The sequence below is a fragment of the Diaphorina citri genome, unplaced genomic scaffold (genome assembly GCF_000475195.1).
Source record: "Diaphorina citri unplaced genomic scaffold, Diaci psyllid genome assembly version 1.1 scaffold1813, whole genome shotgun sequence".
NCBI classification, from domain to species: Eukaryota; Metazoa; Arthropoda; class Insecta; order Hemiptera; family Psyllidae; genus Diaphorina; species Diaphorina citri.
The window spans coordinates 10,020-18,462 of NW_007379239.1; the positions used below are offsets into that span (position 1 = coordinate 10,020).

Here is an 8,443-nt window from a genome sequence, read left to right on the forward strand (position 1 = left end):
GGTAGCCAAGTTTTGACATTGGGTCCATTTTGGTGATTTGAATTAGTAATTTGGGTCCATTTTAGAGAAGTAGATTTTTTATGGTTTGATTAAAAGTAGAGGATTCATTCTCTTTTTCTCGCTCTCAAAATTAGGTCAACTAGGTAACTTTCTACTCAATAAAATTTTGAAATAGCTCTCCCCTAAGTGCCCAATATTTTTAAATGTACCTACTCATAACTGTAAAAGTATTAAATAGGTAGGCTTTTTAAATAGAAAGCATAAATTAGCAGAAATAACAGGTAATAGTAAAAATTTGCATTTGAAGGCAATAGGTAATTAACTGCCTACTTGCATTTCAGCATTTCTTTTCTTGATGGAGTGATTGCTCATAAAATTCTGAGTACCTCGACATCGACATGAAAATACCTACTTGAAATGGAAAAAAAATTACTTTCTACCTACAGGGCCCACGGGTTATCACGGGTATAGTGTATACACATGACAGGAGTCTGGGAAAGGAAGCAAGGCCATAAGCGTGACCAATGCAATCTCAACCGACAAAAACAACTGACACTTCGCTAAAGTATGGGGGGGGGAGACAACTGACACTTAGCTAGGACAAGGGGGGTGTCAAGGACACTTCAGGGCAAAGATACACTGACAGACACATTTTCCCCCCCTTTATGTAGGTAGCTAGGTAGTTATGTCCCTTTATGTAGGTAGTTATGTATCTGTTATGCGATTTATCTACACCGGAACAAAGTCCTGACCCTCGCGGCATGGTAATTATTGTAATGCCTTCTGTCCATGCTGTAACGTAATGTGATTTTGTGATCTGATAAAAATAATGATACCTACATTACCTACCTATGGTAAGAGTTTATCTTCTAGATCAGCCAGAGTGAGTGAGTTTTAAGGGACTTTTCAGTCTCACGCGAAATATCCACATATTAAACATTAGGTATAGGTAGATAGGTACCTACTTATGAAGGGTAGGTATTGTAGGTAATTAAACGCTAACATTAGGTATCTACCTAGTACCTAGTAGGTACAACCGTAATGTGAACACTCTTATGAAGGGTAGGTATAGGTAAGTATTAAGTACTAATATGTAGATAGATATCACGTTTAGTGTCAGAGGAGGGTAGGTAAGTACAGTGAACCCTCTGAAAGCTGGGTGTGAGATTGACCAGGTGTGAGAATATAAGGGAAGATATGAGTTACCAACACTATTATTTATGGGTAGCGGGTAGGTACAGAACGTGTGGAATTGTGACGGTTAGAAAAATATGAATAAATAATTTATTATAATAAGTATTCCGAAATTAATTAGCCAGTGGCTAGTGGTAATTGCTCGTTGAATGCACCAGTTGTCGACAGTTCACTGAAGCAACGTTGTGCGTGTTTGGTATCTAGACCAGGTGACTGTCTGGGCAATCATGTCCTGGCTTTTCCGGGCCCCACTCAGGCTGGTGAAATCCTGGTTTTCACCAAGCCTTAGTTTTAAAGAGCCGAATACATATTTCAAAGCTATTTTTTACTTTCTATTTAATTTTGTAGTGATGAAAGAGCTCATATATTTAGGACAAAGACCAGAGATTCACACGATGAGTGTAAAAAGACCAGAGTTGCACACGATGAGTGTAAAAAGATCAGAGATTCACACGATGGGTGTAAAAAGACCAGAGATTCACACGATGGGTGTAAAAAGACCAGAGATTCACACGATGGGTGTAAAAAGACCAGAGATTCACACGATGGGTGTAAAAAGACCAGAGATTCACACGATGGGTGTAAAAAGACCAGAGATTCACACGATGGGTGTAAAAAGACCAGAGATTCACACGATGGGTGTAAAAAGACCAGAGATTCACACGATGGGTGTAAAAAGACCAGAGATTCACACGATGGGTGTAAAAAGACCAGAGATTCACACGATGGGTGTAAAAAGACCGGAGATTCACACGATGGGTGTAAAAAGACCTGAGATACGGGCTAAAAAATTCCCGGAGGGACGGACCCTGCTTGTTTTCTCCTTTTAATCCCCATTCTTTTCTCAATTTCTTTTTTCACTTCTCACTCCTCTATCTCTTCTCCATCCTTCGTTATTCTTTCACTTCTTCAATAGACATTACAACTTCTGATCTTACCTTACCTTAATGGAACCGTGTTTTCATCTCTGGATTTACGCCATTGATGCATGTCCCGAACTTTATCATAAACATAGGGTATTTTCGATTCCCGGCCAGGGCTAACTTATCTTAAACGCATGAGGTTTGTTCTTGGAGCAAACGTCTTTCTCCTATCCTGTCCTCATTCTCTTATAGATTTCAAGACAATAAACCTGCACACGTAGTTGTTTCTTCTTCAAATTTAACACAAATCTGTAACGAACTCCTGGAAAAATGATAGTATTGTAGCTTGAACTTAAAAGCCTAAGTCCGCCTGTAGGTATACCTGCCTAGGTATATGTACCTAACGTAAAAACGCAAAGTTTTAGAAGCCCTATATAAATTTCCCATGTCTAACTATCCAACCCTGTATTTGGCTTTCACGTACGTTACGTCAAATTTATAGTCCTGGTACGAGGATATAGCTCCATTTGTTCCAATTTTATGAAGCACGGATCTGAAGGGAAATTGGTGGGTAATTTTTCAAACCGCAAATTACCCCCGAGGGAAAACTATTCATATGATTGACTAGTACCTACAAAATGGCTGAGCTTTGGGTTTCATGTGGAATTTGTTTAAATTTCGCTAGGTAGGTAAATTTGTAAGTAGGAATAGGTATTTCAGGTAGCAATAAGTATTTTAAGTAGGTAGGTAGGAAAGTAAGGGGAGGTAAACTTACCAATACATGGATGTAATTTATTTTTAGTACTTTTTGGATACCGCAAATTACCCCCGAGGGAAAAATTCATATGATTGACTAGTAGAAATTGGCTGAACTTTAGGTTTCATGTGGAATTTGTTTACATTTCGCTAGGTAGGTAAATATGTAAGTAGGAATAGGTATTTCAGGTAGGAATAAGTATTTTAAGTAGGTAGGTAGGAAAGTAAGGGGAGGTAAACTTACCAATACATGGATGTAATTTATTTTTAGTACTTTTTGGAATGGGTTTCTGTGGGTTCAGGAGTATACATAGACAGAATTTGTAGGTATAGGAACTTACCTATCTTTATAGGTACATAGAAATTTTCTCAATTGAATTTCACCAAAACTGTTTCTTCAAACTGAAGTTTTGCCTCAACAGCGACGACCCATAGTAAGGGCGCAAAAATGAATCTCGAGGAAATGAGGACGCGGGCCCCTCGGCCCTCGAAACGCGGCCCTGGGAAGTATATAAGAGGTGTCGTACCTATATACATAGGTGGGGAAGTATATAGGATTTAAAGTCTGGGGAAGGACAAGTATTAGGAGGGAGAATCGAGGGAAGGACGAGTATAGGAGGGGGTAGCCTTGATATTTTACATATCCTTATTTTACATATCCTTAGACGGTTTAATGATGATGTTCATATTTCATAAGTACGTGGTAAGTACTGAAGAGAACTTTTTAATTGGGACGACTTTTAAAACGCGAAGAAATTTAACCCATACTTTTTGGCCATTTTAGCCCATAAAATACACAAGACCTTGTTTCGACTGCTGATGCTGAGGTAAAAGGACTTTCTAGTCCTATTTGAGCAAGTTAAACAACAGGTCGAGCAGGACAAAGTTTGTTTTATTCTAAGTAGGTACTTAAATAACGTACTTGCACTTACCTACATACGATAGAGGTAGGTATAAATTTATACATCCCATCCGTGGCACAAGCTCTGCTTATACGGATGGGTATACCACTTATAAGAAAAATGTATGTTCTGAGTTTTTTGACGATCAAATATAAATGGAAACTTGTTAAAAAAAAAAAAAAAACCTAACTGGACTTTTAGTAGTTTATGTTGGATTTCACCAATATTTATTCAGTGAATTCAGTCATTAGAATTCCTGTTAAGCTAACAGCCAGTTAAGTTCAATTTAATTTGTATTGGCCTAACAGGGCTGTTAAACTAACGGGCTCTTTGAGGCTGGAAAGAAGGTTGGTGAAATCCACTACTAGTCTTTGACTGCTATAACCGATTAATTAGTTGATAATCGCTATACTCAATATTAACTGGGTAGGAGGGTAGGAATTTTAAGTTAAGACTTAAATTAACTAGTTAGGAATGTACCTATAAGTAGAGTTAATTATTATTACTTACCTATTTATAAGAGGCCATATTTTTTCCATTTCCCTCTGCGTGCTTAATGATGTCTATGCAAAATGCGATGCATTTCAAGCTGATGAGTCAAAATTTGAAACCTTTGCCCACGTCTGCATCTGCATTCTGCATGGTTAGTTTTCCAGAATAAGATGGGGTGGGATCAGTTTATTAAAATTGCGGACTTCTAGTTTTACATTTTTTTTTTCAAGAGGTTTGATAGAGGGAACTAACGGCTGAAGTCTTATCGGTCCAAAAGCGCAGGGAGAAGGAAGACAGAGGATAGGTTAAAGCCACGCGATCCGAGAACGATAACCTATCCGTTCAGGATGAAATCGCCTCGGGCGGGAATCGAAACCGCTACGTAGCATTTACAAGACAGACGCGCAACCTTTCAAGCTAACTAGGCTTTTTTTTCGCTCAATAAACTGACTCGCTGATTCTCATGAGTCTGTAGGGCTCTGAAGAGGAAAGAAAAATCTCATCAAATCTATTTCCAAAGGTAGATAATGCTTTTTACAAACACATTTCGGAATCAAATGTTACCTACAATTTTAGCTATTTATTTATGATCAAAACGGTTTTCACTTTTTCAGATATAAAACATTAAACTCACAGTCAAAGGGAAATATTCTCGTGTAAAAGGTATACCGAAGGCAGAGAAGGATCTTCATAAGAAAGTCCCAACCGACATTGAGGAAATCTGTCGACCGGGTTTTAAGAGTTTGGTGTAAGCCGTTTCCAAGATCGCGTCAAGTTGAGACATCCTTCTTCAAGTCAGGAAAAACACGGTAAGTTACCAACTTAATGAAATACTTGAATTATGTTTCTGGTTATTATATCATAACTTCGCATAATACAGAAATATGTAAATCATGCATGGAAAAATTGAAATCTTTTGAGTAAATAAATACCTACCTCTTAGAAATAATGTTTTAAAAGTGTATAATTTTTAATGTCCCAAATCCTAAATATTTATTTATGTAACATCAATCCATCAAAATTGGACAAACTATTCTGCTACTCGATAATAAACAACGCAAAAATCGTAAAATATTTGGTCAAATAGTACCTACTACAGGGCCCACGGGTATACACATGACAGGAGTCTGGGAAAGGAAGCAAGGCCATAAGCGTGACCAATGCAATCTCAACCGACAAAAACAACTGACACTTCGCTAAAGTATGGGGGTGGGGGGGGGAGACAACTGACACTTAGCTAGGACAAGGGGGGTGTCAAGGACACTTCAGGGCAAAGATACACTGACGGACACATTTTCCCCCCTTTATGTAGGTAGCTAGGTAGTAATGTACCTATACCTAGGTAGTTATGTATCTGTTATGCGATTTATCTACACCGGAACAAAGTTCTGACCCTCGCGGCATGGTAATTATTGTAATGCCTTCTGTCCATGCTGTAACGTAATGTGATTTTGTGAACTGATAAAAATAATGATACCTACTGCTTATTTGTAGGTTATTATTATTTTATTGTATTATTATTATTATTATTTTGTAGAATTTGAAAAAAATACGAAAAAGAGCATTTTCCTTTGGGAAATTGACCTTTAGTGAGCACTGGAATATTGACCATTCCTCCAAAGAAAAATACACCTAAATTGTAGGTTGTAGGTAGGTACTTCGAAGTCGTTTCAAAATAATTTTACTAATTTTACCCCTCATAATTAATATGATAAGTACCCCCACAGTCGCTCACCAAACTAACCTATTTAGTAGACACCCCACCCCTTACATGAACAGAAATTTAACAATACAAGGGTAGGTTATAAATAATTCATGTGGTTCAATTAGAAAATATTATTCTAGATCAGTAACATATTTTATCAAGATACTAGATCAGTCAGTCAGAGTGAGTTTTGAACGGACTTTTCAGACTCACCTGGACTGTTTGAAGTTTAAACTTGAACGTGGAAAAGTTGGAAGTGGTAGAAATCAGTAAGTACCTATAACTATGTACCTACTCTATTCTATTCTAATCTATTCTGTCACAATCTGTTGTGATCAAGACCCGTAGAGTAATTAAAAAAAGAACGCGAAATATTAAATTTGTACCCATTAAACATTAGGTACCTACAACCCTAGTGTAAACTTATGAACGGTAGGTAATTAAACGCGAACGTTAGGCACCTATAAGTACAAGGGTAATGTAAACTATGATCTTATGAAGGGTAGGTATACGTAATTATTAGGTATTATACTCTAATATGAAGGTAGGTATCACGTTTAGTGTCAGAAGAGGGTATTATAAGGTAGGTAGGTACAGTGACCCCTCTGCAGGCTGGTGAGATTGACCAGGTGTGAATAAGGGAGGGTATATGAGTTACATGTAGGTAGGTATATGTATTGTGTAGGAAATGTGTGGAATTGTGACGGTTTAAAATACCTATGTGAATAGGTTATAATTACTACGAAATTAATTACCTAGGGGTAATTACTCGTTGAATATGCACTCATTTCCAACAGTTCACTGAAGTTAAGCAACATTGCGAGTAGTTATTTTCTGACCACATGACTGTCCCTCATTCAATGGGTGTGAAGTGTGAAGACTAGTGATATCTCCTTTCCTTCTCTCCCTTTTTTTCCTTCCTCTAAATCTGTCACATATCTTTCCCTTCATTCCCTACCTTGTATCCCTCTTTTCTTCCCAAATTTCTGAGATCTGTTCCTCCCTTTCTCCCTCTTTCCCTCCCTTTTCTCCCTCTATCCCCTCCCCTCAACCAGCACAATGCAAGAGCAACATCTGGTATTAAAAATTGCCTGTCTCCTGCTTCCTCTCTGTGTAGAAGAGGAAGCTTAGAGTGCAGACAACCTCTGACACTTGATTAATAGAGATATTCCGCAAGCTTTATGCGCCAGAAACCTCTCTTTACCCCTTTTAGCTAAATTCCCTTTATTTCTTTTGATTTGGCTGTCTGTCTTCTTCCACTTAATTTCTCCAATTCAGACCTTACCTACCTCAATCTCTTTTCCCTAAATTTTGTTTGAAATTGGTGGAGATGTCAAAATTTCCTAAAGGATTTAATAAAAGGAATTTTGGCATCTCCACTAATTGTGTTTTTCTTACGCACTTCTAATTCCAAATATGTTCCAATATGGTTATTAGTGTGTTATTGTATTATTATTTAAGGAGTGGGCCAAAACTCTTGGGCCAAGAGTCTTGCTATAAGTTATAGATTGATATGGCTCCCAAGGTTAATAATATTTTAAAATGGGGATGGTTTCCTCCAAAATGGGGATGTTCTTTTTTTTAATGTCTACCTACCACTAATCAAAAAAAAAATAAAAAATAAAAAAAAATCAAAAGTCTTGATATCATTTTAGTATGGATAAATTTTGGTTTTTAATTTTTTTATTATTACTGGAGCCAAATTCCATTTTTTCCCATTATGCTTTTCTTCCCCATTCAAATTTGTCTCCCTCCCTTTTTTCAGCCATGCTACGACACAGGCCACAAGCGTCTAATGTAGCAGTTGTTCCATTGCTACGAAATAAAAACGGCGGTGGTCTAATGTATCAGTTGTTTCATTGCTACGAAATAAAAACGGCAGTGGAACACTCATCTTAAAAAAAAGGAGGCGGGCCCCTCGGCCCCCTAAACGCGGCCCTGGGAAGTATATAGGAGGGGTCGTACCTATATACATAGGTGGGGAAGTATATAGGATTTAAAGTCTGGGGAAGGACGAGTATAGGAGGGAGAATCGAGGGAAGGATACGTATAGGAGGGGGTAGCCTTGATATTTTACATATCCTTAGACGGTTTAATGATGATGTTCATATTTCATAAGTACGTAGTAAGTACTGAAGAGAACTTTTTAATTGGGACGACTTTTAAAACGACGAAGAAATTTAACCCATAGGTACTTTTTGGCCATTTTAGCCCATAAAATACACAAGACCTTGGTTAGACTGCTGATACTGAGGTAAAAGGACTTTCTAGTCCTATTTGAGCAGGTTGAACAACAGGTCGAGCAGGACAAAGTTTGTTTTATTCTAAGTAAGTACTTAAATAACGTACTTGCACTTACACACATACGATAGAGGTAGGTATAAATTTATACATCCCATCCGTGGCACAAGCTCTGCTTATACGGGTGGGTATACCATTTATAAGAAAAATGTATGTTCCGAGTTTTTTGACGATCAAATATAAATGAAAACTTGTTAAAAAAAAAAAAAAAAAAAAAAAAAAAAAAACGG

At 37.4% G+C, this 8,443-nt stretch overlaps 1 long non-coding RNA gene across 1 annotated transcript in view; it reads left to right on the top strand.

Annotated features, from left to right (window-relative positions):
- The first annotated feature begins 4,839 nt into the window (after nucleotides 1-4,839).
- Nucleotides 4,840-8,443, top strand: part of LOC113470764 — a 7,535-nt gene continuing 3,931 nt past the window's right edge. Inside the window, exon 1 of the long non-coding RNA XR_003393704.1 lies at nucleotides 4,840-5,016. This is a non-coding gene — a long non-coding RNA (uncharacterized LOC113470764). The remainder of the gene's footprint in view (nucleotides 5,017-8,443) is intronic.